The 27,263-nt window shown below is 34.5% G+C and overlaps 1 protein-coding gene across 1 annotated transcript in view; it reads left to right on the forward strand.

The window, feature by feature from the left end:
• GPC5 (glypican 5) overlaps positions 1–27,263 on the forward strand; it is a 1,483,371-nt gene that overhangs the window by 1,044,467 nt on the left and 411,641 nt on the right. The gene's annotated exons all lie outside the window — the stretch shown is intronic.

The raw sequence follows: 27,263 nt of genomic DNA on the forward strand, positions 1-27,263 counted from the left end.
CTTTCAGTGAATCTTCCAGAAAAGTGACAACCCCAGCGGCTGGAGGCACTAACTCTAGAGGGAAAAAAAGTTGGCATTTTTTTTTTTATAATTTCTGAAACCAAATGATATTTTATTCAAGCTATTTGATTACTTTTAAAAAATTGCCACATGACAACAATATGAGTCATATCACCAAAGCTAGTTAGCTGGGCTGGGTCACCTACTTCTATTTTGAGAATTCTGTATTTTGTATTAATTATCCTCATCACAGTACCTTCAGGATGTTATAACAAAATGTTATAGACTAGACAGCTTATAGACAACAGCAATTTATTTCTCGCAGTTCTGAAGATGGAGAAGCCCAAGATCAAGGTGTCAGTACATTGAGTGTAGAGTGAGGTCCCACTTCCTGGTTCATAGAGGACTATTTTCTATGTAGTAGAAAGAGGTCTAAGGGCTCTCTAAGGTTTCCTCTATAAGTGCACTAATCTATTCATGAGGGGTGTGCTTCATGATCTAATCGTCTCCCAAAAGCCCTACCTCCAAATGCCATCACACTGAAGGTTAGGTTTCAACACATGAATTTGTTGGAGATATAAACATTCAGTCCATTGCAACACTGATGGAAACATATAATTCAGAATAAGAAAATATTTTTAAATTTTCTTGAGTATCAGGTATGCATAGCAAACAATTTTTGAAGCAGAACTAGGGATATTGTCTTGCTAATATCAATAAATTGCAGTGTTTTGACTGTTTCTCCTGATTTATTTAATTTCTTATTTTTCCATCAGATAATGTTATTTGCTTATTTTGCTAATAGTGAAATGGGAAAAATAACCATTCCACAACTGCATGGTGTATTAATTTGTTAATTTCATTAAGCAATTGGAAGAATGAAATCACTAACTGTTATTGTTGCTTGGAGAATGAGATGTCTACAGCAAAGCGTAGAAAAGGAGCTGTAGATGTACAGTCAATTCAACCTGACGCTGCTATTAGTTTAAATGCCTTAGCTAAATGGTACCAGCTGAGATCATTAACTTTGCTTTCATGGCAATTTTCTTAATGTTACTTAGCAACTTCACTTTGAAAATACCCATTTCACATCCCTGTAGCCTAAGGAGCATCATTAGTAGTGAAATTACATGTTTGATTGCATAGCCAGAGAAGGGTTAAGGTTATGTCCTGAGGATCTATCACTGGCTGCTAGAAGATTGCTCAGACAGTATGCTTTTAATGCATACTACCCAGACTCAGCATCAGAACCGCATTAAACATAAAAGTTTATCCACCATTAATTCAGAATATTAAAGGGAGCACTTCCATGTGTAGTATGCTGTAAAATATCAAATTAATATCTCTGCATTATTGTGTAATGAGTAAAAAAAAATCAAGTTTTGTGTAAGATGAAGAGGATTTGAAACATGAAAACTAAAATGTACAAAATGCCCTTTCCCCTTGAGAAATGTATGAATGTTTCCTAATATAACCTAGAAATGATCATGCCTTTAACAAATTAAAATTTCTTCCATGATATGAAAATTCCTCTAGGGTTATTGCTTCTCCAGAAGTGAATGCAATATAACAACTATAGAAACTCAAAAGTAATCAAAACATTACAATAAAAGCAATTATTTATTCTTTCCAATTTTCTGTATTTTTTAAATGGTTTTAATTAACATGTGTAGTATTTTAAGAGATAAGTGATTTTATTACCTTTGAGCAAAGATATTTAATTTAGTCCAATTAATATTTATTAAATAGCTACGTACAAATAAGCATTCAATATGACAGACAATATTTATTTTTTAAATCACTAAAAAAGAATTTTAAGTATTCTCATCTTTATTCTAGAAACAAAATGCCTTTATCTTTTTGGGTACACAGGCAATTTTTTTCAATTTGTCTTTTCAAAGACAAGGTTCATCATATTCTTAAGAGAAGAAAGCATACAAATACACTTCAATATTATTAATAAGTTACATCTGTTCTTCCATAGCTTTATGATTTGATCTCTGTATTTTTTTTTTTTTAAATTCGTGGGTCTCTCTTCCACTAGTCTCACCGTTTTTGTTTTTTTTTTTTACTTTTATTTAGAAATGGATATTCCTCAAGACTTGCTTCCTCTTTTTTTGCTTACATACTCTGATGGCTTCACTGTCATTTCTATAGTTGACACAAATCGATATTCATCTATTCATCCATCCATTCATTCCATCCATTCATTCATTCATTCATTCAACATGTACTGAGTCCTACTATATTCCAGACATGTGAACTAGGTGGTGGGGATTCAAAGATGAGTAAGACATAGCTCCTGCTTCAAAGGGCAAGTAGATGTTGAGTATTTCTATCTTGATAGGCTGACATCTTCTCATGCTTACCACATCTAAAATGAAGGCTTTTGTTACACCAAAGTGCATCTCCAACCAGCGTTTTCTATTTTTGTTGTTATTTCATGTTTCTGGTTTCTCACATTTAATTTACTGACTCCGCCCTTCCCATGATGCCCATCAATCAATCTCCATTGATGCCTTTTTATTCAATTGTCTTTTCCTTTGTATCAGGACAACTCAGTCTGTAAAATATCTTTATTTATAAAAGACATGTTTTAAAATTTATATTTTGGTAAATCATGATGGGAAAACTATGTAAGTTGAATATAAATGTAAATATGTAAATTAAATATAAATAGTTGCTAGATATAGTAAAAGTTTACTGTCTCCCACCACTACCCTCTCCCACCTCTACACTCTAAATAAATAATGGCTAAAGTTTCTAACATTTATTGATTGGTTTCTACATGCCAGGTACTATACTAAGGACGTTTTATTCCTTATCTGAAAAAAAAATTACCACGACAACCCTATGGCAATAATTCTACTTTTTTTTCTTTTTTAAATTATACTTTAAGTTCTAAGGTACGTGTACACAACGTGCAGGTTTGTTATATATGTATACATGTGCCATGTTGGTGTGCTGCACCCATTAACTCATCATTTACATTAGGTATATCTTCTAATGCTATCCCTCCCCCTCCCCCTCCCTGGAATAGGACTCATGTGTGATGTTCCCCTTCCTGTGTCCAAGTGATCTCATTGTTCAATTCCCACCTATAAGTGAGAACCTGCGGTATTTGGTTTTCTGTTCTTGCCATAGTTTGCTGAGAATGATGGTTTCTAGCTGCATCCATGTCCCCACACAGGACACTAACTCATCCTTTTTTATGGCTGCATGGTATTCCATGGTATAAATGTGCCACATTTTCTTAATTGGGTCTGTCACTGATGGACATTTGGGTTGATTCCAAGTCTTTGCTATTGTGAAGAGTGCCGCAATAAACATACGTGTGCATGTGTCTTTATAGCAGCATGACTTATAATCCTTTGGGTATATCCCCAGTAATGGGATGGCTGGGTCAAATAGTATCTCTAGTTCTAGACCCTTGAGGAATCGCCACACTGTCTTCCACAATGGTTGAACTAGTTTATAGTCCCACCACCAACAGTGTAAAAGTGTTCCTATTTCTCCACATCCTCTCCAGCACCTGTTGTTTCCTGATTTTTTAATGATTGCCATTCTAACTGGTATGAGATGGTATCTCATTGTGGTTTTGATTTGCATTTCTCTGATGGTGAGTGATGATGAGCATATTTTCATGTGTCTGTTGGCTATATGAACGTCTATTTTTATAATCCCTTTAGAACTAAGGAAACAAGTGACTTGATAAAATCAAACAACTAAGGAGTGGCTGTCCAGTCTTAAATGCAGAGTCAGATTCCAGAGCCTATGTCCTTCCTTCACTCTTCTCCTGTTCAACCTTTGTAAGAGTAAATTATCTTTGGGCTTCCGTCTTTTGGTCATACCCATAATCCTAAGCAATATGCCTTTATTATTGTTTAATCAACTTTAGACAATGCCTCTTGGCTCCTCACTGGGAAAGATAATTGTTCATTTCATTTCCCTGACACCCACGTTCACTGCTTCTCCCTTCAAAATACATACACACACACACACACACACACACACATCTTCATTTTAAGTTGTTTCACTCAAACACTAGCATGTTAGGCAGACTATTCTATGCTTTGCTTTTTCATCTAAAAATACTTCTAATATCATATTTACACATTTATAGTTGTGTTGGTATTGTTAATAGCTCTCTAAAATTAGATCAACATACATTTTATCATTCCCCTGTTGGTGGATATTTAGGCTTATTCTACTTTTCTGTTACAAACAATACACCACTGAACACTGAAGGCGTCTGATAGTCCAGATTTAGAAATGCTTTACTTTGACATACCAAGGCTCACAATGGAAGCTTCAGTTTTCCCCAGAATTTGTTCATTTTATTTAGAGAATACCCCTCTTCTCCTTCCCTAAGACCCATGATTATATATCTGGCCATCAGTCCTATATGTATAGGTGGGACAGAGCACTGAAAGTCACTCTATATTATAACCCATGGTGAATACCCCTGTTGAGTCTTGATTCTCATTCTTACCCTTTCTACAACCAACTCTGAGCCTGCTCTTTGAAGATCCTACAAAAAAGATTGGCCACCTCTTCTGTAAGAGTGACCTCCTCTGCTGTACTGGTTTTCTTAGAAATTTCAATCAGCCATATTTTTAAAAATATTTCTCAAATAGTATTGATATTTCTTTCAGTATCTTTATAAGTTCCATATACCCTTAGATGGGAGACTAGCTAAAATGTCATGGATAAGACTTATGATGCAAAAGTATATTTATTTTAAAACAAAATGCATAATCAAAGTGTTCATTGGAAGAAAAAGAGCAATGAGAATCTTTCCCTTTTTTTAGAGTTCTTCTGGCTTATTTTTATATATTTGTTTATGTGTTTATCTTTACTCAGTATAGCTCTTATGCTTTGATTACATATAATTTTATACACAAATCAAAAATAAAATGAAAATTAAAAATTAGGAAACTGATGGAAGATAGAAGGCAAAAAGTGGTAAAAATTAGAACATGGATCCATACAGAGCATAGGTTATAAACATGTAAAAGTACAATAGACTTATCTACCTCACTGTAGAGAATTAAACTGTAGGAGACCTGTGAAAACAAGAAGAAAAAGAGAGAACTAGTTAAATCATTCAGGAAATTGAGTCATCAGTTTCTATAATGAGCTTGTGATGAGAGATGAATCTGTTCTTCTGACCATTACATAGGCTCACTCATTTCCTGGCTGCCTATTTTAGTTAACAACATCTTGCTGTAAAGAGTGTGAAAGTGAAGTCTGAATATTAATTGAAAAAACCGTTTCACCTAGTGCTTACCCAAGGAATAGCAATCATTTTCAATATCGGAGAAGACACTGGTTGTGTTTGATTTGTTGGAATATAGCAGGTTGGAAGCTAAGAAGGAGATTTTCAGGGATGAAACTGACTATATATTACTGTGCTTTTATGCTGTTTTTAAAATCTAACTCCTCTACAAGTTGGGTCTCCATTGTATTGCAGTTGACTGGTAAATAACATATGAGATACCTAGCTTTCCCAGAAAATAATACCTGATTCATTATATGATTCTGATTTTCTAATAGAAGAAATGCACAAATTCCTCAGGAGGAGCAAAATATTTATTGGAACTTAACTTGGACAGAAAATCTTAAATGGCTCTGCATTGAGGGAATGGTGAGAGAGTGAACAAGATGATTGACAGCAGTTTGAATAAAAACATGCCAGGTTACTCTGTTGTCTCTGATAGTAATTGTAGAAAAATGTCTAATAACAAGATTAAACTTCTTATATTTTTCAGGCTGGTAAAGGCTCAGGAAGTATTCATTAAAGAAATTGTTGCTGGTGACATTAAATTTATTTTTCTGATGATTCCTTTGAGTCAAGTAATCTTGTGAGATACACTTTGAAGTTGATTAACCTGGATGTGCAAGCCTAGCCCAACTGCGTTTGAAATATTTGTAAAATAAATCCAAAGGTCTCAGTTAGTGATAGGAATTCACTTTGATCTAGCTCCTTAGTTGCTAACAAATAGTTCTTATGGCAAATCAAGTAAGGAAGAAGTGTTTGCCAAAAAGTAACTAAAATATATTTGTATTGTTTTAGCAAAACATAGATGGAAAAATTTAAGTCATCTTTCAAGACAAAATAATAATGTGGAATAATTGAGTAGTTTTCAGACAGCCTGTATCATTTTTTTTTGTTTGTTTCCCAGTTGCATGTTTTATTGATTTTTGTCAGCAAAATGTTTTATTGAATATTAATCAACAAAAAAAAAGAAAAGGTCCTGTTACTACCGTGGTCAACAGATATAAATACGTAGAAATGATTCCAAATATCTTCAGTTTATTTCTTCATTCCTGGCCCCCAACCTATGGCAGACATATGGTCTCTTTCAGAATGGATGTGGCTCTGCTGATGTCATCATAAGACTCTCCTGTCTTCGATGATATCCTGGTTGAGTTGAGCCACATCTTCATTTGGTTGTTTCGCTTTGACAAATCATTCAGATGGAATTATCTCTGAAAGCATCATGTGAACAAAGAAGTAGTACACTGTGTTATAGTCACTTCCTCCCAGGACCTTGGCTCTTTTATAGTATCCACCCATAAATCCTCATCATCCGGTTGCCAGCTCGCCTCTGATTGGTCCATATTTTTCAGGACTGTTACACTAACAGTCCTCTTACTGGTTTATTTTCTGCAAGTATCTAGTCAGACGAGTGGGTGTCTGATCATTGTTGGCTCAAATATATCTTGCTCAGAGAAACTGAGTTTGAATAAAAAGAAACATCAAAGCACTCCAATGATCAGTTACTAACAACAGCTTAGAGTTCGCTCTAGTTTAGATTATATTTTATGCCACGTGTGCCCAGAGGCTTGCGATTTTCCATAGGAAAATTCATGCACAAGGCCTGACACCTATTTTATTCATTCCAACCTCCAGGGTGGAATTTAAGAATGCTTCTGCAGAGCCAACCATTACTAATCAATCATACTGATTCATGTTTTGAATGTAAAATCGTGCTATTAAACAAAAATATATATAGCTGGAGAAGTCTGGCACATCTTTGGCTTCAAGAAATCATGAAGAAACAATTTTCCTCCACATGTAAAAGCTTACTATATAATAAATCTGTGAGGAAAGAATAAATCAGGATTGCAAATAAATGATTTAGGGACTATTGGTTAGCTTTGGGGGGACAAAATAGTTTTGATATTAATTTAATGCATTACAACAAATCTTACAGAAATTAAAAGTTAAGATTTAAAAAAATTAAAAGAGAATTTAAGTATATTGTTTGCACCATAAAAGATAACACTTCCTATCTATGGTATTAATGGGATAAAATTAAAATTAAAAGATGGACAGAATAACTCATATACAAATATCTTTCATGAAAAACCATTCAAAATTAAAATAATTGTGACGTTTTATTCATGTTATAAAGAGAATCATTAAGTTCCTCCCCAAGTAACCACAAGTGTATGCAAGATAGTCGCCACGTTTCATCATATTCCAGGAAGCACATTCACACCTTTCTATGACTTCTCAGGTGCAGAAAAATGGAAGTAATAATGCAGAAAATATGAACTATACTTCATATCACTAATTTAAAAAACTAGTTTTTAAATAATTTAATATTCCTCCACATAATACATTTGATTTTTATAAAATCCAAATTTTATAATCACTAAATATTTTTATTAAATATTTACTTGTCCCCAGTGGGAAATGAAACCTGCCAAATTATTGCTTCTGGAAGCAAAAATGGTCAGCACCATCTTCACAAATCATTTGTTGTTTGTTTTCTGCCAACCTCTCTGGAAATTTTACTTTTCAGAATTTACATAAAAATCTAGAATTTGGATATATATTTATTTGCAAGGATGTGTATTATACATTCTAAATGTTGAACACTAGATGGACAGGTAAGAAAGTCAAGGTCTATCTACACAATGAAATATTTTATAATCATTAAGGATTACTGGGGGCAAAATACTAATATTTTTACAAAGAGAGAGATGTTGGTCAAGGAATATAAACTTTCAGACGGGATGAACCAATTCAAGAGATCTATTGTACAACATGATGACTCTTTAATAACAAGATATTCTTGAAAATTGCTAAGAGAGTAGATTTTAAGTATTGTCATCACAAGAAATGATAAGTAGTGAGGTGTAATGCATATGCTATTTAGATTGATTTAGGCATTTCACAATGTATAACTGTTTCAGAACAGCATGTTGTACATAATAAATAGAACTTTTAGTCAGTTAAAAATTTAGAAAAAAAAAAGTGCTTATATAGCTCCCTGAGAGGAGGATACTTTCCATCCTGCTCGTTTACCTATCCTGTTTAGAATGCTTGGCATATAACACATGTTTAGAGAAATGGGGGGAAAAAACACTAAGAAATGTGTATGTGCTAAAGTTAATAGTTTTCACCTAAGGCCATAGGATTACAATTGATACTTATCAGCTATTTATTTGTATGTAACTATTCAAATTTTCAAAACAAAATAATGTATTCCTTGCAGTATTGGAGAAAACATTATTTTTAAACATTGTTGTTCTGCAGGCAGTAATGAAACTCTTCAGAGTCAATCTCAATGAAGTTATGTGAGAATTAAATGCAGTCTCACCTGCATCTGAATCATTTCATGTGTTTACTTGAAATAGATATATCTGAGCCAGAGTGGGAGTGGGCCAGCATCTACATTTTTATCACATTTTGGTGCCTCTTCACTAGACTGTCCAGATGATTCGTGCACATGTTACAGATAGAGAATCACTGGGTTAGGAAGATAATCAGAATTACTTTTAATTTTCAGAAAAATTCAAAAAGCAGAAATGGTGGGCTTTTTAAAGAAGTTTCTTAAAAGCCTGCTGAAAATGGCTAGTAAATTGGTGTAGCAAACTTTCTGAAAGAGAATACAAGTGGATGAAAAAAAATGGGAACCCAAGTCATAAGAATAAAAAGGAGTTGCCAGCAGTAAAAATCATTAAGCTTGCAAAGAAAAATCACCATAAACAAATGTAAAACTTTACATTTGTTTTTTCAATGATATAAATGCAAAAATTGGCTCTACTAGTAAATAGTGACTTCTAACATGGCAAGTAAAGCATCAGACACACTACAATAAATATTTCTAGATTGGTAGTCTTTGATGCTAATGAACACTATTCAATAGTTGTCTGGTAAACATAGAATTTAGTTATCTTTTTATTATCTTTCCCAATCCAGTTACTCTACTGATATTTTGAGATTCTGCATTTTAGATGATCCCAACATGTATAAATCACAAAGTGTCAATCAGTCAACAAACACTTATTAACCACTTCCTATGTGCAGACATATTTCTAGGTGTTAGATATGAAATGATGAGCAAGAAATACATTTCTCTCCAGAGGCATTTGGCCCCATCTGGGACATTCCCATTCCCTTGTTCCACTGAGGCCATAGCCTGCGAGGGCTGTGAGACCTCCCCAGGGAGGGCCAGCTTAGGAGAGAGTGGGAATAGAATAAAGAAGAATGCAAAGGACTATTATTTTGCAAAATTTACTGTGATGAATATAGAGAAATTAAGCAGTTGTTGAAGGAGAATGAGTAGACAAAGGATAATGTTTTAAGATAGTTAATACTAACCATGTTTATGTGCTGATGGAAATGAACCACAGAAAAGGAGGAATGTATGATACAGGAGAAAAAAAAATAGAATATTTGCAAAAGTGAGGACACCAAGAAGGTGAGAAAGCAAGAGATTTGAAGCACAGATGAAGATCAGGTTACATTCTTCATTATAGCCTGAGAAGAAGGCAGAATATCTAGATACAAAGATAGCTACGGGGATGAGTTTGGTAGACAAAAGAGAAGGTTGTTTTATATGATTATGAATTAGGAAGTTAAGGTATCACCTGTGAGTGGAACAGTGGGGTAGCATCAAAGGTTCTGATGAGATGTGAAACATGGGAATATTATAGTGTATCAGATGGAAAAATAGGAATTACTGATCTGAGAGTGGAATGCTTGAGATCATAATGGCACAGCTAGTGTCGTAATTGGAGATAAGAGTTTATGGTTGATGTAGTATGGAGGAGCAGACCGTTGATGCTGAGGATGTCCAGTAGCTCAGATATCAAAGTAATAGATGAACTATTTATATGAATGTTATGCCTCCAATAATAATACAGGCACAGTAGTGGAGAAATCAACTAAACTGATGCAATCAATATATGAATTATGAACAACTGACTAAGAGGTGTGTAGGTTATATTAAAAAGGAGAAAAAGCCTGTTGCCATGTGTTGAGAAAGTGGCAGAGTTTGGAAAAAGTAAGGGAAATAAATGGTTTGGGTGAAGCAAATGTTGACACCTACCTCTAGGTCCTAAAGAAGATAAGATGTGCCTCCAAAAACAAGCTTTACATGGTTAGAATTTTCAAGATCATACATTTTTAAGAGAAAGGTGAAAGAATGAAACATACAACTTGGAAAACTGGTGAAAAATGAAAAGGGATGTGTCCTACTTCTGCCTAATAACATTGAGAAAAATTTTGGAAACTATGATTTAAAAAATGAGTACAGTTAGCACCACTATGCTGTAGTCCCAGGCCAAACCAAATTCAAAGGCAAGGAACATAGAACCTTACCCTCATTGGGAGAAATGTTGACATCATTGCTGTACTAGTAAATGTTCTACTTTTAATGCACAATAACCATAGCAGGGTTATCCACAGTAGCCAATACCTTCCTAATGTGCAAGCCTAAAGTTAGTACTGGTAGATAAAAACAATTTAGATCACCAAAACAACCACTAAGAAATGACTTTTTTTCTTGAGTCATTCAAGAAAAAAGTGACTTGAATCAAGAAAAGGTAAAGCAGAAGAAGTAATAATGAAATAATTTTTCAAGTCCCATTGCAATAGAATGTTTTTCCTTCTGGAAAAGCTTTTTATCAGTCAATTATGGTCCTATGCACTAGAAGAGAAAAAACATACCTACCTTGATAAAGAGAAAAATACATCCATAATGGAAAAACTATTGGAAAAAATGGCTTATATTCAAGATGACCTTTTCTTTAATGATTCTACAAGTTTATTACATCTGGTGATATCAGCAAATAATGGTGCTTTAAATAATCTCATTGTGGTTTAAATCTTATACTATACAGGTTAAAGAAATATCTTGAAGGTAATATCCCTTTGCAAGGTGATAAAAATTTAAAGTTAAGAGAAATATCTATGTCAAGCCCCTTATTTAGAAATGATAAAAACTATCTCCCAAGGTATTAAAATACCCTCCTAACGATCACATTTGTTTAATTGAAGACAGGAGCAGAGCTGGGTTTCTACAGAGGGACCTGTTATATTATCCTTCGAGATCATATTCACTATTTAACAGATAAAATGTGTTTTGCTATCAATATAACCATTAAACTAATTTGTCCAAATAATATTTTTTTGAGACATAGTCTCACTCTGTCACCCAGGCAGGAGTGCAGTGGCGTGATCTCAACTCACTGAAACCTCTACCTCCCTGGTTCAGGTGATTCTTCTGTCTCATCCTCCCAAGTAGCTGGGACTACAGGTGCATGCCACCACACCCAGCTAGTTTTTGTATTTTTGGTAGAGATGGGGTTTTGCCATGTTGACCAGGTTGGTCCCGAACTCCTGAACTCAAGTAATCTGCCCACCGTGACGTCCCAAAGTACTGGGATTACAGGTGTGAGCCACTGCACTCAGCAGTCCAAATGAAATTTGAGAAAATTAAATGACATATAGTATCCCCTTATTTTTATTGTGACTTACTTGAATTGCAAATATAGAAAATGAATCAAGACCAAAAGGGGTTGAATGTTTTAAATATAAACATAAATGTATTTTGACAATCTGGGAGAAGAGGGATTCAGATGATACAACTTCTGTGGAACGGTTTTCAAAGGGTCTGAAAAGCCTAAAAATATTGAATATATAAAAAAGAAACAGAAACTTTTGTTAGAGATAAAAGATCATTCTATTTTGGACAAGAACAAAATATACTCATTGGAAAATTTTAAAAGGTACTGACATCCTGTGGGAAATATGATGTGAGCAAAAGTTTTAAAAAGACAAAGTTTGAAATGTCTGAAAAGAGAACTGAGTCATGGGCTAACAACTATGGGAAGGGGTACACATACAAAGTAAAGGTTAACATTGGGCATTGATTACAAAGGAACAAGACTGAAAAAGAACAAAGACCGAAACATCATTATTTTGGTCCACCAATCACATTAATGATTATATGTGTGAACGTTTGTGCTCGTGGACACAGGTGATTCAGAGATGGTCCATATTTGATTTAAAATAATGAACATGAAATTTAAAAATAGTCAGAATTTGGTAGCATTCAGGGAATTTTAAGACATTTAATTCAACTCAAAATAACTTCGGATTCACATATATCTAAAATACAGCACTTCATTTGCCAAAAGTACATGTAGGAACTATCAATGACTCTCTTAAAGATTTATATTTTTAATCAGTCTTTTGTCTTATAAAGGTAGTAGCAGCCTATTGAGTAAATTAACATTTTACTGAATATTCTGTTATTTTGATATTAAAAGTATTCATTCAGGCCATAAGTTACCATCCAGTCAAATAAGACTCTAATGACAATGTCATCCATTAATGTTGATGGAAAAATGGCACAGATTTTAGTTTTGTGTGTAAAGACTTATTTTGTTTGTGTTATGAATTGAACTATTTCTTCTAAATGTGGCTAAAACTCCTGGCTATTGTGGAAAGTCTCTTAGATTCTACACAATCTAGTATATGAATGTATATTTTATGTGTGTAAATAAATATGAATACTGTTTCAGCTGTAACAGGAGTTTGTTATTCAATATTATATTTCTGGGAAGAAAAGTGCCTTTCTCTCATTCTACCTGACTCAGTAGCAGTCTTGTATCTTTCACTGGCATCCATGAAACTGTGATAAGTTTACTCATTTGCTTACAATATGCAAAATCTCAGCCCTTCACAATTCTTGGCACTGTTTTTCTAATTCCATCTCTTGCTTTCTATTTCCCAGGCTACATGATTCATTACATCACTCATCCTTCCACAATCTGAATTGTAATTCTATACCTTAATTTATAGTTTACTCTCTTGTAACCCTCCAATAAAAATAGTTCTACCCACATTCTTTTTGAAATGCTGTATTCAAACCACTCATCAGACAAAATTTTTGAACCTTTAGTATTTAATTCATATTATTGGGCTAATACAGTGTCTCCTGCTTTTATTTTGCACTAAAATCGGTCATGTATGAGATTATTCAGTAGGTGATGATCATTGTGACTAATTTATCCTTTTGTTCCTAGTGCCCAGCACTGTGCCTGACACATTTAAATGTTTCTGTAAAAACATAAATGAATCAACACAATCAATATTTCAAGGATTTATCTACATTTTCTTTTAAAATATTGTATAACCTTAATTATTTAAAGGGAAAATATGGCAAAATATGAAAAAGAATATCTTCTTATCAAAGGAAATGTTTTGTAAATAGAAGACTGAAAGATAAATAAATGCCAGCAATCAAACCACAATCCCAGAACAGCAGGTGATTTGAATACTTGCTTTGAATAAGCAGACATCCTACATCGCTCTGACATAGATTTAAGAGTTGCCTCTGGAAAAAAATGGTAAGTCAAAACAAGAACACTAAGACAGTCACCCAGGGATGTATGTGGGAGACAAATACATCAATAGCATTGGCCCTTTTAAGACCAATGACAAGCACTGAGTGACAGATCTTTCTTTGTCCTACTAATAATACTGCAGGTATTGGAGTCTTTATTTAATTTTTTGATTTATGCATTATGTATTCTTTTACAATAGACTTGTTAAATGTAGTTTAAATTGAGAAGCCCCTGGCCTAGAGATACTGCTTCAGTTACCCAGGCAACATCAACTGAATCAATTTAAAAAATGAATCCATTATTAACCTGTAAATAATATATGTATTATACCTTAAGAAGAAAAAATATGTAGTTGTACATCAAAAAATAGAAAAGTTTAGAGCTTTTTAAAATTCTTACAGTTGCGTTAAATTCAATCATTTCACACAGTTGAACTCCAACTTGTTTTAGAAAGTGTGCTATATTATTTTTCTATTACTTCCATAATAATTACCACAAATTTAGTGGCATACAACATTACCCTTTTATTATGTCATAGTTATTAGGTTGTGTATTTAACTGGACTCAATTGGGTCCTCTTTATAAATCTCACAAGACTGAAATCAATCAAGGTATCCAACAAGCTGAACTCTGATGGGTTGGTTATGGGAACGAATTCCAACTTCCTTCAGGTTATTAGCAGAAATGGGGTGACTCCTCCTGCTTTAAATCTCTCTGGATCTCTCTTCTACAATAAGCTGGAGAAAACTATTTTTAAAGGGCTCACGTATTATAGTGGGTCCACATGGATAATCTCCCTTTTGATTAACATGAAGTGAACTGATTATTGATCTTAATTGCATGTATACCATATGATTTAACAATCACAGGCATGATATTGCAACATGCTCATATCTTCAACCCACCCTCAAGGATTGGGGATTATATAGGGCGGGGGTCATTGGGAGTCATCCTTAGAATTTTGCCTACCTATGTGTTTAGCGCTGAGAATAAATTTATGAGCAAAGTAGACTCAGTCTACTTTTCATACAGTAAAATACGAGCTGTTTAAGGAATTATCGTGTACCTATGAACACGTAAATGGAGAACCAACCCAATCTACAATGTTGGGTAATTGTTCCCAAAGAAAATCACATGTAAGCTGTGTCCTGGAAGAAACACCAGCATTTATCCAGTAAATGGAGACCTTTTTAAGGTGATAGAGTAGAAGAACATTTAAAGCAATAATAATAATAATATTAAAAGACATACTTTGAAAGATGGTCAGCTTAAGCATGGGTGACATAGTTCTCAACATTTGCAGCAGGGAGAGTAGTCAAGAGATGGCTTGCATTGAGGGAGAGAAGAGCAATGGGAAAACCTTTAAAGCTTTTAATCAGGATGCTACATGATTAAATGTATGTTTTTAAAAAGTAATCCTGGCTTTAACATTCAAAAACAGCTTTCAGAGGTATAGCACTTGAGCGAGTGAGACCATTTACAAGGCCATTAGACATAATCCAGATTGTTGACAACTGTTACTGGGACAATGGTCATGGCATAAAGGATGTCTGTAAGTTTACATATTGAGGGAATTTTGGAGGCAAATTCTAAAACAATTAGTATTTAAATAGGTATATGTGTGAAGGAGGAAAGGAGGTCAAGAATGATGCCTAGGTTTGTAGCTTGAGCCACTGGAAGGATGATGGGCTATTTTCTGAAATTAAGAACTTGGAAGAAAAAGTAAGCATGCTGGAAAAAAATTTGTGGCTTCATTTCAAACATGAAAAATTTGAAGTTCCTATACACAGCCAAGTATAGATGTTTATTATACAGATGGATATACTGGTTTGAAGCTCAGATGAAAGACCAGGACTAGAGAAATCCACATGACAAACCTCAGTCTGTAATGTTAATTGAAGTTACAAGAGTTAAAGCTGTACCCCAGGAGGGGTATGGAGTCTAAGAAGAAAAGACAATCTAAGACACAATTACCTGGTCCACTGGGAATTGACTCAAGGAAAAGAAGTGCATAAAGGATACTGAGAAGAAATAACTCCCATATCTAGAGGAAGAACCAGGACAACTGCAGTTATGCAAGAAAAGAAATACCAATTTCAGAATGGAGGGAGTAGTCAACATTTTCAAATGCTATAGAAAAGCCCTGTAAAAGAGGATTATTAAATGGAGTGGATTTAGTGACAAGGGACTCAGTGACTTTGACAAAGCATTTTCAGTGGTGCAGTGTGAATGCAATTTAAACTAAAGTAGGCTTAGGAATAAATAAAATCTGAATAATTTCTTTTTTTTTTTTTTTTTTCTGAGACGGAGTCTCGCTCTGTCGCCCAGGCTGGAGTGCAGTGGCGCGATCTCAGCTCACTGCAAGCTCCGCCTCCCGGGCTTACGCCATTCTCCTGCCTCAGCCTCCCGAGTAGCTGGGACCACAGGCGCCCGCCACCTCGCCCGGCTAGTTTTTTGTATTTTTTAGTAGAGACGGGGTTTCACCGTGTTTGCCAGGATGGTCTCGATCTCCTGACCTCGTGATCCGCCCGTCTCGGCCTCCCAAAGTGCTGGGATTACAGGCTTGAGCCACCGCGCCCGGCCAATCTGAATAATTTCTTTTTCTGTAGTATTTTTTCATAATTAATATTCTCCGGGAGCCAATTTCCAGTTAACACTAAGAGTTGGAAGAACATTCCAAAAAGAAATTCACAATAGAAGGGAATTTGTTTTTCATAAATTGTGGGTACCAGGGAGCAGAGTGGAAGGGTATTGGATGAAAGTAGTACTGTATCACTGGATGAAGAAAATAAATGAATGTTTTTAAAAATAGGAATATAAAAGAACATAAAAATATGTGTTTGAGTCTGGAAAACCAAAGACAATGGGGGTCTACATGAAGTATTTAATTTAGTTGACATCAAAATCGCCAGCTATGGCCAGAAGAAAATAAGAAAGAAGACAGAACACAGAGCCCATTGTAAAAGTCAGCTAGAAGTTAGGTAGGTAGTCAGCCCTCTCAGGATTCCATTAGGAACATGAGGGAGTTCATACTTCTGGTAGAAGGAGAAGTGATTTTCCCTCTAAAAGGGAATGGAGCTGGCTGCAGTCTGGCTTAAATGAAATGACTCTTAAAAAAGATTGATTCCTTGAAGGTGTTGGCATACAAGCCTCTAGGAATTAATTGGATAGGGAGCTCTGTATAGCAAGGAACTATTGTGAATCCACTGGAGCCACTGGTGAAGACAAAAGGGAATGATGGGACAAGAAAATGCTTTCTTTTCAACTTTTATTTTATATTCAGGGAATTCATAAGCAGGTGCATTACATGAGTATATTGCGTGATGTTGAGGTTTGGGATATGAATTAACCCATCCCACAGGTACTGAGCATAGTACCCAATAGGTAGTTTTTCAACACTTTACCCCTCCCTCTCTTCCAATTCTAGTAGTCTCCAGTGTGTATGGTTCCCATCTTTATGTCTATAAGGACCCAATATTTAGCTCCCACTTTTAAGTAAGAATGTGTGGTGTATGGTTTTCTGTTCTTGTGTTAATTCTCTTAGGGTAATGGCCTCCAGCTGCATTTATGTTGCTGCAAAGGCATGATTTTCTTCTTTGTATGGCTGCATAGTATTCTGTGGTATACACGTACGACATTTTCTTTATCTAGTCACCATCAATGGGCATCTAAGTTGATTCTCTGTCTCTGCTATTGTAAACAGTGTGGCAATGAACACACAGGTGCATGTTCTTTTTGGTAGAACAATTTATTTTTCTTTGGGTTTATACCCAGGAATGGGATTTCTGGGTAGAATAATAGTGCAGCTCTTGGTTATTTGAGAAATCTCCAAACTGCTCTCTACAGTGGCTGGACTAGTTTACATTCTCAGTATATGTAAGTGTACCCTTTTCTCCATACCCTTGCCAACATCTGTTATTGTTTGATGTTTTAACAAAAGCCATTCTGACAGGTGTGAAATGGTATCTTATCGTGGTTTTGATTTGCATTTCTCTGATGATGAGCATTATTTCATATGTTTGTTGGCCACTTGTATATCTTGTTTTGAGAAGTGTCTGTCCATGATCTTTTGTTGATTTGTTTAGGCTCTTTATAGATTCTGGATATTAGACCTTTGTTAGATGCAGAGTGTGGGAATATTTTCTCTAATTCTGTAGGTTGTCTTTTTACTCCTATGATAGTTTTCTCTTGCTGTGTAGAAGCTCTTTAGGTGTCATTTAATTAGGTGTCATTTATCTGTTTTTTTTTTTTTTTCCTTATGAGAAAAAGTCTCACTTTGTGACCCGGGCTTGGGTGCAGTGGCGCGATCTCAGATCACTGCAACCTCCGCCTCCTGGGTTCAAGCAATTCTCATGCATCAGCCTCCCGAGTAGCTGGGATACGTATGCACCAGCACACCTGGCTAATTTCTGTATTTTTAGTAGAGACGGGGTTTCACCATGTTGGCCAGGCTCATCTCAAACTCCTGGCCTCAAGTGATCTGCCTGTCTCGGCCTCCCAGAGTGCTGGGACTACAGGCATGAGCTACCACCTCAATTTTTGTTTTGGTTGCAGTTGCTTTTGAGAGTATCTCTCTTTGCCTATGAAACAATTCTACTCTAAGGAAACTCTAAATAATCTGAAAGGCTCCTAGAACTAATAAACAACTTCAGTAAAATTTCAGGATACAAAATCAGTGTACAAAAATTGGTAATATTTCTATACACTAAAAACATTCAACCTGAGAGCCAAATCAAGAGTGCAATCCCAGTTACAACAGCCACAGAAGAGTAAGATACACCTGAATACAGCTAACCAAGGAGGGGAAAGATCTCTGTTAGAGACACTATGAAACACTGCTGAAAGAAATCAGTGAGGATACAAATAAATGGGAAAACATTCCACGCTCATGGATTGGAAAAATCACTATCATTAAAATGGCCATACTTGCCTAGAACAGTTTACAGAGTCAAAACTATTCCTATCAAACTACCAATGCCATTTTTCACAGAATTAGAACAGAACTACTCTAAAATTCATATGGAACCAAAGAAGAGTCCAAATAGCCAAACCAATCCTAACTAATCAAAAAGAAAATCAGAGGTATCACAAATACATGTTAAGGCAAGTGGCCTAGAGGCAATCAGGACCATACACTTGGCTATGAAAAGTACTTGAGTTTAATATGCATTATTTAAGAGGCAAAAAACCCAATAGTGTTTGACTCACAAAATAAACACAACATTTGGCTGGTAGGAGTGCATAAAGTGAAGTGAAATCTCCTTGAGACAAATAAAGAAAATTTAAAATACCACTCTGAAATAATTGCTGAAGGCTATGATGGAATCAAAATGAATATATTTGTGTAGGCTTGTTATGTGCAAAACCCTAGCTATCTATTGAAAAATCAAGGATGATTCTTCTAGATACCCCAAATTTATAAGATAATATCCAACTCTCCTCATTAGGTTATCTCACTCTTTCTTGCTACATAACATATACAGACAGGCATCCTAGGATTAGGAAATGGAAAACTTGAGTGGATACAAAAATATGATGTAGTTTCATTACACAAGATACTTATTTAAAACTTTGCAGAAAATAGTACCAAAGAAGACTATACCATAGAGTTAGGTATGCAGCGATCCTGGGACCCATAGTGTTCAGAAGATTACTAGGATGTAAAAGAAAATACAAGTCAATTATTTTTAGACATTATTTTTAAATGTACATGTCAAACTGTTTTCAATCATCAATAGTGCCAGGATACAGGATTCTTCGAAAATAGTAGATAAGAATGGTGCTAAGAAAAAACGTAATATTGGAATCTTTCAGAAGTCTTTTAAAGCGAATATTGGCACCTGGTTCAATTTTGGTGGTTTCAGGAAGCTTACAACATTCTGTGAAGACTGTTCTGAGCTGTTCCAAAAAAGCTCAAAAGCCCAACTGCGTAGGGGTTCGTCCGTAACAGTATCAGGTCTACATGATCCTGAGAATTTCAGTCCTCCTAAAGTGGAAGGAACAATGTGACCACATCACAATACATTTTTTTTTTCTCACATGTGTTCCAGATAGCTCTATACCCAGTAGCCGCTTGAATAAATAGATGTCCTGATCCTTGATAGAAATAAAGTAAAAAATAGATATGCAACTGTGTTAGACTGTTTTGCATTGCAATAAAGGAATATCAGAGGCTGGGTAATTTATAAATAAAAGAGGCTAATTTTGGCTCACAATCCTGCAGACGGTACAAGAAGCATGGCACCAGCATCTGTTTCTGGTGAAGCCTCAAGAAGCTTATTATCGTGGTGGAAGGCGAAGGGGGAGCAGGCATGTCACATGGTGTGAGAGCAAGCAAGAGAGAGGGGAAGATGTCCCAGGCTCTTTCTAACAATGAGCTCTCACATGAACTCAGAGTGAGAAAATACGCATTACTGAGAGTATGGCACAAAGCCATCCATGAGGGCTCCGCCTGCATGACCCAAACACCTCCACCAGGCACCGTGTCCAACATGGCGGGGGTCATATTTCACCATGAGACTTGGAAGTGACAGATATCCAAACCATATTTCCAGATGAACACTGTAGATTAGTACATTCTGTAATTGGTGGTTTAGAATAAAATTGAGAGAGAAACAAATTAGAAGTTATGAAATCACCAACTATGTTCCTGTGAATATTTACTAAGTTTATTGTTGAAAATGTTTCATTGAAAATATACTTGTGTTACAAAAAAAACAATTATTGAACTCCTAGCAGTTTATGAAAGACCTGAAAGATAAGGAATAAAAATAAATAAGACAAGTCTGTGGTTGGAAATAGTTCAAAGTATAATGAGAGTGACGACGACACAAGGTAGTAATGATAATATATTACTGTGAGCCTGCATGCATAACAGAGATGTGTAGAACATGTTATAACAGTACAGAGGCAACAAAAAGATGCAGAGAAATGGAGGTAAGGTCCAAGAGAATTATTCCAAAAAGTGACAGAAAGTTGATCTTGAATGAGTAGGTGTTAGAAAAGTGCAAATGGCATTGTAGGGTTGGTGGAGGTAATAAGGTAGGACTGCATAAGCAGAGACATTCCTATCAGAAATACCTTGTGTTCAGAAAAAAACACAGATGTCAAGTAAGACAGTTAGGAGGCTCTGGCAAGAGCCTAGGAAGAAATAATAAAGGCATAAACTAAGATTATGTCGTAATATAAAATGGGAGAAGATGAACTTGAGAAAGGCTTATGAAGTAAACTGAGCAGAACTTAGGGTCTTCAGGGTATTGGCAATGAGAAAATGATAGTGGTCAACCGTGATCCCCTAATGTCTGGCTTCACTTGTTGGCTGCACAGTGGAGATGGTCCTAGAGAGAAGTAACAAAGAAAATGCCCATGTTTTGGGTGGGATGAAAGAAGAGTGGGAATAATTTCAATTATAAATATTCTTTCTTTTTTGTTTTTTGTTTTTTGTTTTTTTTACTTCAGGTGACTATCCAGTGGGCAGTCAGGTATACATACCTGGGATTCATGGGTATTGTCAGAGCTGGAGATACAGATTTGACAGTTGTAGGTGGGAGACAAGATCGCCTAATTAAAGTGTGAAGAGAGGTTAGATAAGATGAAAATCTGGGAACACCTTGCATTTAAGGGTTAAGCACAGTAGATTTAGTAAGGCAGACAGAGTGTGGAGCATGACTTGATCTAAGGGAAAGGCATCATTAGAATGAGAGACATTAAAGACTCAGAAGAGGCAAATGACTGACAAAGTGCAAGAGGATTTGTGGGAGTGGGAAGGATTAAAAATATAATGGAGGCCGGGCACGGTGGCTGGTGCCTGTAATCCCAGCACTTTGGGAGGCTGAAGTGGGAGGCTCACTCGAGGTCAGGAGTTTGACACCAGCCTGGCAAACATGATGAAACCTCGTCTCTACTAGAAATACAAAAAATATCCGGGCGTGGTGTTGCATGCCTGTAATCCCACCTACTACAGAGGCTGAGGCAGGAGAATCACTTGAATCGGGAGGCAGAGGTTGCAGTGAGCAAACTATATATACATAAATATATATTATATATAAAATATATTTTAAAATGTAGACATATATATAATTTATAATATATAAATATATAGATAGATAAATATATATATTATGTTATATATTAATATATAAATATATACAATATAGTATGTTTCATATAAATATATTAATATATAATATATTATATAAATATGTTAATGTGTAATATACAATATGTATTTTATATAAATATTTAAATATTTATGAATATGTTTGTAATTATATGTACATATATTTATAAAGATGTTTATAAATATATGTACATATATTTATAAAGATGTTTATAAATGTATATAAATATATAAATGTATATATATGTAAATATATAATTATGTATAATATAAAATACATATAAACAGTATATAAATATATACCGAGAGTATGGCACAAAGCCATACATTTATATATTTATATATAAATACATTTATGTATTATATATTATAAATGTATGTATATATGTATTTTATATATGCGTTTTATATATGTATGTATATATTATAAATATATATTTATATAGAAAAAATATATAGGAAAATATATATAAATATATATTTATATAAATAATATATGTGTATGAATATATATATAATACACATAGGAGAGGTTGTCAGTGAACAGACCTCACCTTTCAAAACTGAAAGAAAAGCAGCACTATCATATATTCAATTAGCAATTTGTGGGTGATTGAGTTTGGAAGAGGTGATAGCTTTCGTGTCCAGTAGCCTCACATTTCTGAAGGCATTAGTGCAGGTGGCCATCTGTTGAATAAGGAAGGCAGGGGAGGAATGTGCAAGAAAGTAGCAGCATATCTGTTTATGAGGAAAATGAATAGCTGACCAACTGCAAAGAAAAATGTTATGGATCATTGTTGAGGGCCCAACTCAGATAAGAAACCATACGTGTATGGATTCCTATTATTTCCCAGTCATGCTCAACTGCTACATGTGGGAGCGTACACCTGGAATGTAGGATTGCCAATTTTGTACGATGAGTGAAAAAACAGACTTGAAGGTAATAATGGAGTTTGGTTGACCTACCGTGTGATTCAAACTCTATAGGAAAGGAAATGAGCCCCAAAGATATGAAAAACGGGAAATCGGAAGGATCCTGAGATTGGAATGATAAATTTTTAAATACATACATAGGTATAGAAGGAATGACTGCACAGTAGGTATTGTCTGGAAGAGGGATATTAGTTCAATAGATGTATAGATTTTTGAGAGGGCACAGTTTGTGTCAGGAATAACCTGCAGAAATCAAAAGAGTCAGTTTGATGTGAGAAGCAAGAGAAAGGGAAAAGTTATTTATCTAATAAATATTTATTGAGCAGCCTCTGTGTGCCAGGAATTATATGAGCTGCTGGAGACACAGAAATGAGTAAGACTCAATTCATGGTCTCAGTCAGATCATCCTACTGGAATGATTGATGTTTCCAGCTTTGAAAACACTGTGGTTGAGAAGGTGGCAGTTTTGAAAGGCAGTACTAAAAATTATAATTAGTACTTATTTACTAAGAGAAATGATATAACAAACCAAGTGGTAATAGAAACCAGACAAGCCAGATAGAATGTTTAATTGTGAAAAGAAGTGTTGCATAAGGAAAACCTAGCAGAGTATAATAGGATGGCCCTCTAGTGAATACACAGAGGAAGAAAAGAGGAGTGGATTCCTGAAATCTTAAAAAAAAACCAACCAAACAAACAAAAAACAACGACAAAAAAACCTAAAATTAAGGGATAGGTAGAGAAAGAAATAAACCATTGAAAGAAACTAGAGATGAGACCAGTTAATTTGCTTCTAAGACAAAGTAAGAGGGTTCTAGAAGAATAAAATGGTCATCATAGTCCAGTGATTCAGAGGTCAAGCTGAAAAAGACAGAATTGTTTGAATAGATATGGTAGTTAGAAAAATATCAATGGTGTTAGCAGGTGCTATTTTCAGGTAGTTCAGGTGGCATCCATAGTCCTCTGGATAGAAGAATGCCTGAAAGATTTATAAAATTACGTATAATCAATGGAGATCAGCAGCTCTTAGGTTATCTAATAACTACCAACTATAGGCTTTATTACTGGTCTTTATTTTTCTCTGTATTTCAATGAGTGCAAATTTTTTCTTTCCTTTCCTTTCTCCCTTCCTTTCTCTTTTCCTTTCTTCCTTCCTTTCTCCTTTTCTTTCCTCTTTTCTTTCCTTGCTCCTTTCCCCTTCTCTCCCCTCTCTCCTCTCAAGAGATGTACAGGTTTCCTTCCTCTTTCTTTCTTTCTTTCTTTCTTTCTTTCTTTCTTTCTTTCTTTCTTTCTTTCTTTCTTTCTTTCTTTCTTTCTTTTCTTTCTTTCTTTCTTTTCTTTCTTTTCTTTCTTTTCTTTCTTTTCTCTTTTCTTTTCTTTCTTTCTTTCTTCTTTCTTTCTTTCTTTCTTTCTTTCTTTCTTTCTTTCTTTCTTTCTCTCTCTCTCTCTCTCTCTTTCTCTCTCTCTCTCTTTTTTTTTTCTTTAAACAAGGATTCTCTCTTTCCCAGGCTAGAATGCAATGGCAAGATCATAGCTCACTGCAACCTTGAACTCCTAGCCTCAACTGATCCTCCTGAGTAGCTGGGATTATAGGCATGAGCCGCTGTACCAGGCAGTATCATTGGTCTTTTTTTAAATTTTTATTTTTTCTGAGTACATAGTAGGTTTATATATTTATTAGATATATGAGGTATTTTGATACAGGCATACAATGTGTGATAATTACATCAATATAACTGGGGTATCCATCACCTCAAGCATTTATCTTTTGTGTTACAAACAATTCAATTATTTTCTTTTAGTTATTTTAAAAGGTAAAATTAAATTATTGCTGACTATAGTCACTTTATGCTATCAAATACTAGATTTTATTCATTCTTTCTAACTTTTTTTTTTTTAATGCACTAGTTATCCCCAATTCACCCCCTCTGCCTTAACCCCCTGGTACCCTTCCCAGCCTCTGGTAACCATCTTTCTACTCTCTATCCCTGTTAGTTGAATTGTTTTAATTTTTAGCTCCTACAAATAAGTGAGAAAATGTGAAGTTTGTCTTTCTTTGCCTGGTTGATTTTACTTAATGTAATGACCTCCAGTTCCATCCATGTTGTTGCAAAAGGACAGGATACCATTCTTTTTTTATGGCTAGATAGTACTCCATTGTGTCTAAGTACCATATTTTCTTTATCCATTCATCTGCTGATGGACATGTAGGTTGCTTCTAGATCCTGGCTATTGTGAATGGTTCTGCAATAAACATCAGAGTGCAGGTATCTCTTTGATATACTGATTTCCTTTCTTTTGCATCTATACCTAGCAGTGGAATTGCTGGTTCATACAGTAGTTCTATTTTGAGTTTTGTGAGGAACACCTAAGCCGTTCTCCACAGTGGTGGTATTAATATACATTCCCACCAACAGTGTATGAGGGTTCCCTTTTCTCCACATCCTTGCCAGCGTTTGTTATCATCTGTCTTTTGGATAAAAGTCATTTTAACCGGGTTGAGATGACGTCTCATTGCACTTTTGATTTGCATTTATCTGATGATCAGTGATGTTGAGTATCTTTTCATATAGCTGTTTTCCATTTGTATGTCTTCTTTGGAGAAATGTCTATTCAATTCTTTAGTCCATTTTTAAATTGGATTTTTAAATTTTTTCCTTGTAGAGTTGTTTGAGCTTCTTATATATTCTGGTTATTAGCCCCTCATCAGATACATAGTTTGTAAATATTTTCTCCCATTCTATGGGTTTGTCTCTTTGTTGATTGTTTACTTTGTTGTGCAGAATCTTATTATGTAGATGTGATCCCATTTGTCCACTTTTGCTTTGGTTGCCTGTGCTTACAAGGTATTATTCAAGAAATCTTTGCCTAGTCCAAAGTACTGAAGAGTTCCCCCAAAGTTTTCTTTTAGTCATTTCACAGCTACAGGTCTTAGATTTAAGTCTTTAATCCATTTTTATTTTACTTTTGTGTATGTTGAGAGACAGAAGTCTAGTGTCTTTGGTCATTTAGATGAGATGTAAGATATGTACATTTACTTGGAAAATTTATATATAACGTATAACTTATACGTGAATGCATAAAAAGGAATCTGTAGCTAAAACTAGAAGGAACTAGGAACTAGACCACAATAAGAATACAATATTTTTTAGTAGGGGTATATTATTTGTGGGAATCAGGGTGTCTTGAAAAAACTAGCTTCATCAGGAAATGAGAAAAAAATGTCATTCTTGACAAACTTCAAATGATGTAAATGATTTATAATGTAATTGTCCTGCAAAGAGTGAAATCATATGCTTGTGAAAGTAAAGTAATGGATTATTCTGACATGGACAAGTAATTCCACTTATTATTACCTTTGCATTTTAAAGATGACATGAAATGTAAAGATCATTTAAATTTAACAAATGACCTCTGATTACCAGGAAAAAAAGGCCACCTTTCAGGGCGTACATAAGTGAACATATGTTTAAGAGTGCTATTGCATTTTCAACATAATTAGTCATCTAACTATGTATCCAAATGATGCTAATGGATTTCCAAGTACAATTAACTATGATTTATCTAAGAACATTGTAGTTTGAATTCTTTTCCCCCAATTTGTTCATAATTATTCTTTTATATAAATTTGTTAATTATTTATGGGCGAATTTCACTTTGGCCAAATTAAAATCTATGTTCATGATGCAGCAGCTATCGAACAGCAATTAAAGGGGTGATTGAAGAAAATGCAGCTTTACTTACTGTTTTCCAAAGGGAAACATTATTTGAGAAGTTAGGCAAATAATTTCTCTCGGTTCTACTTTAAAGGAATTAAAGATGAATGAGAACTTTAAAAATATTTTAAGATTTAAAAAAGTGAACACATACTAACTTATTCTATAACAGTTATACTTTTTATTTATCTTGGTTTCATTTATTTGGCTAAAGAGAATAAAATACTGTATATTCATGCATTTTCTTTGAGTTTTTGTCGAAGGATATGTGAAAGTTAGATTATAGCAAACTAATGACTCATTTTATAATTTTTAGCTAAATACAGTGTGCTTACATAATGTATATCAATAAATTCAACTTGATATAAAAATTAGCCAACTATATGTGATTTTAAAAATTGGTTTGGTATCAGATACATGAAATACTAAACAAAAGTTAACTAAAATGATATTAGGAGATAACTATCTTCAGGTTTTAAAAATGTTTTAGAAATGCTTAGCAATATTATAGAGATGTATGTCAATATTATCTATAATTTAAAACTTATTAGATGATTCAGAAAAATACAGTAACGTTATCTTGATGAGCATGGAGTTGGATTCAGCATAATCAGTAAAATGAGCCTCAGGAAAAGTATTATACCATGTTTTTGTTGAGTTTATTATTTCGCTTTGGTATAAAAATTGTTCATTCAAAATACCTTTGGAAAATTTTAAAATTGATAATTCAGCACATAGACTTAATTCATGTCAAAACTCAATTTATCTTTGTTATGGAACTTGAGGAGATTCCTACTTAACGGTATAAGAGACATTCTTCATTGAAGAAGCCCACACAATTA

Source organism: Theropithecus gelada, chromosome 17 (genome assembly GCF_003255815.1).
Source record: "Theropithecus gelada isolate Dixy chromosome 17, Tgel_1.0, whole genome shotgun sequence".
Classification (NCBI taxonomy): Eukaryota; Metazoa; Chordata; class Mammalia; order Primates; family Cercopithecidae; genus Theropithecus; species Theropithecus gelada.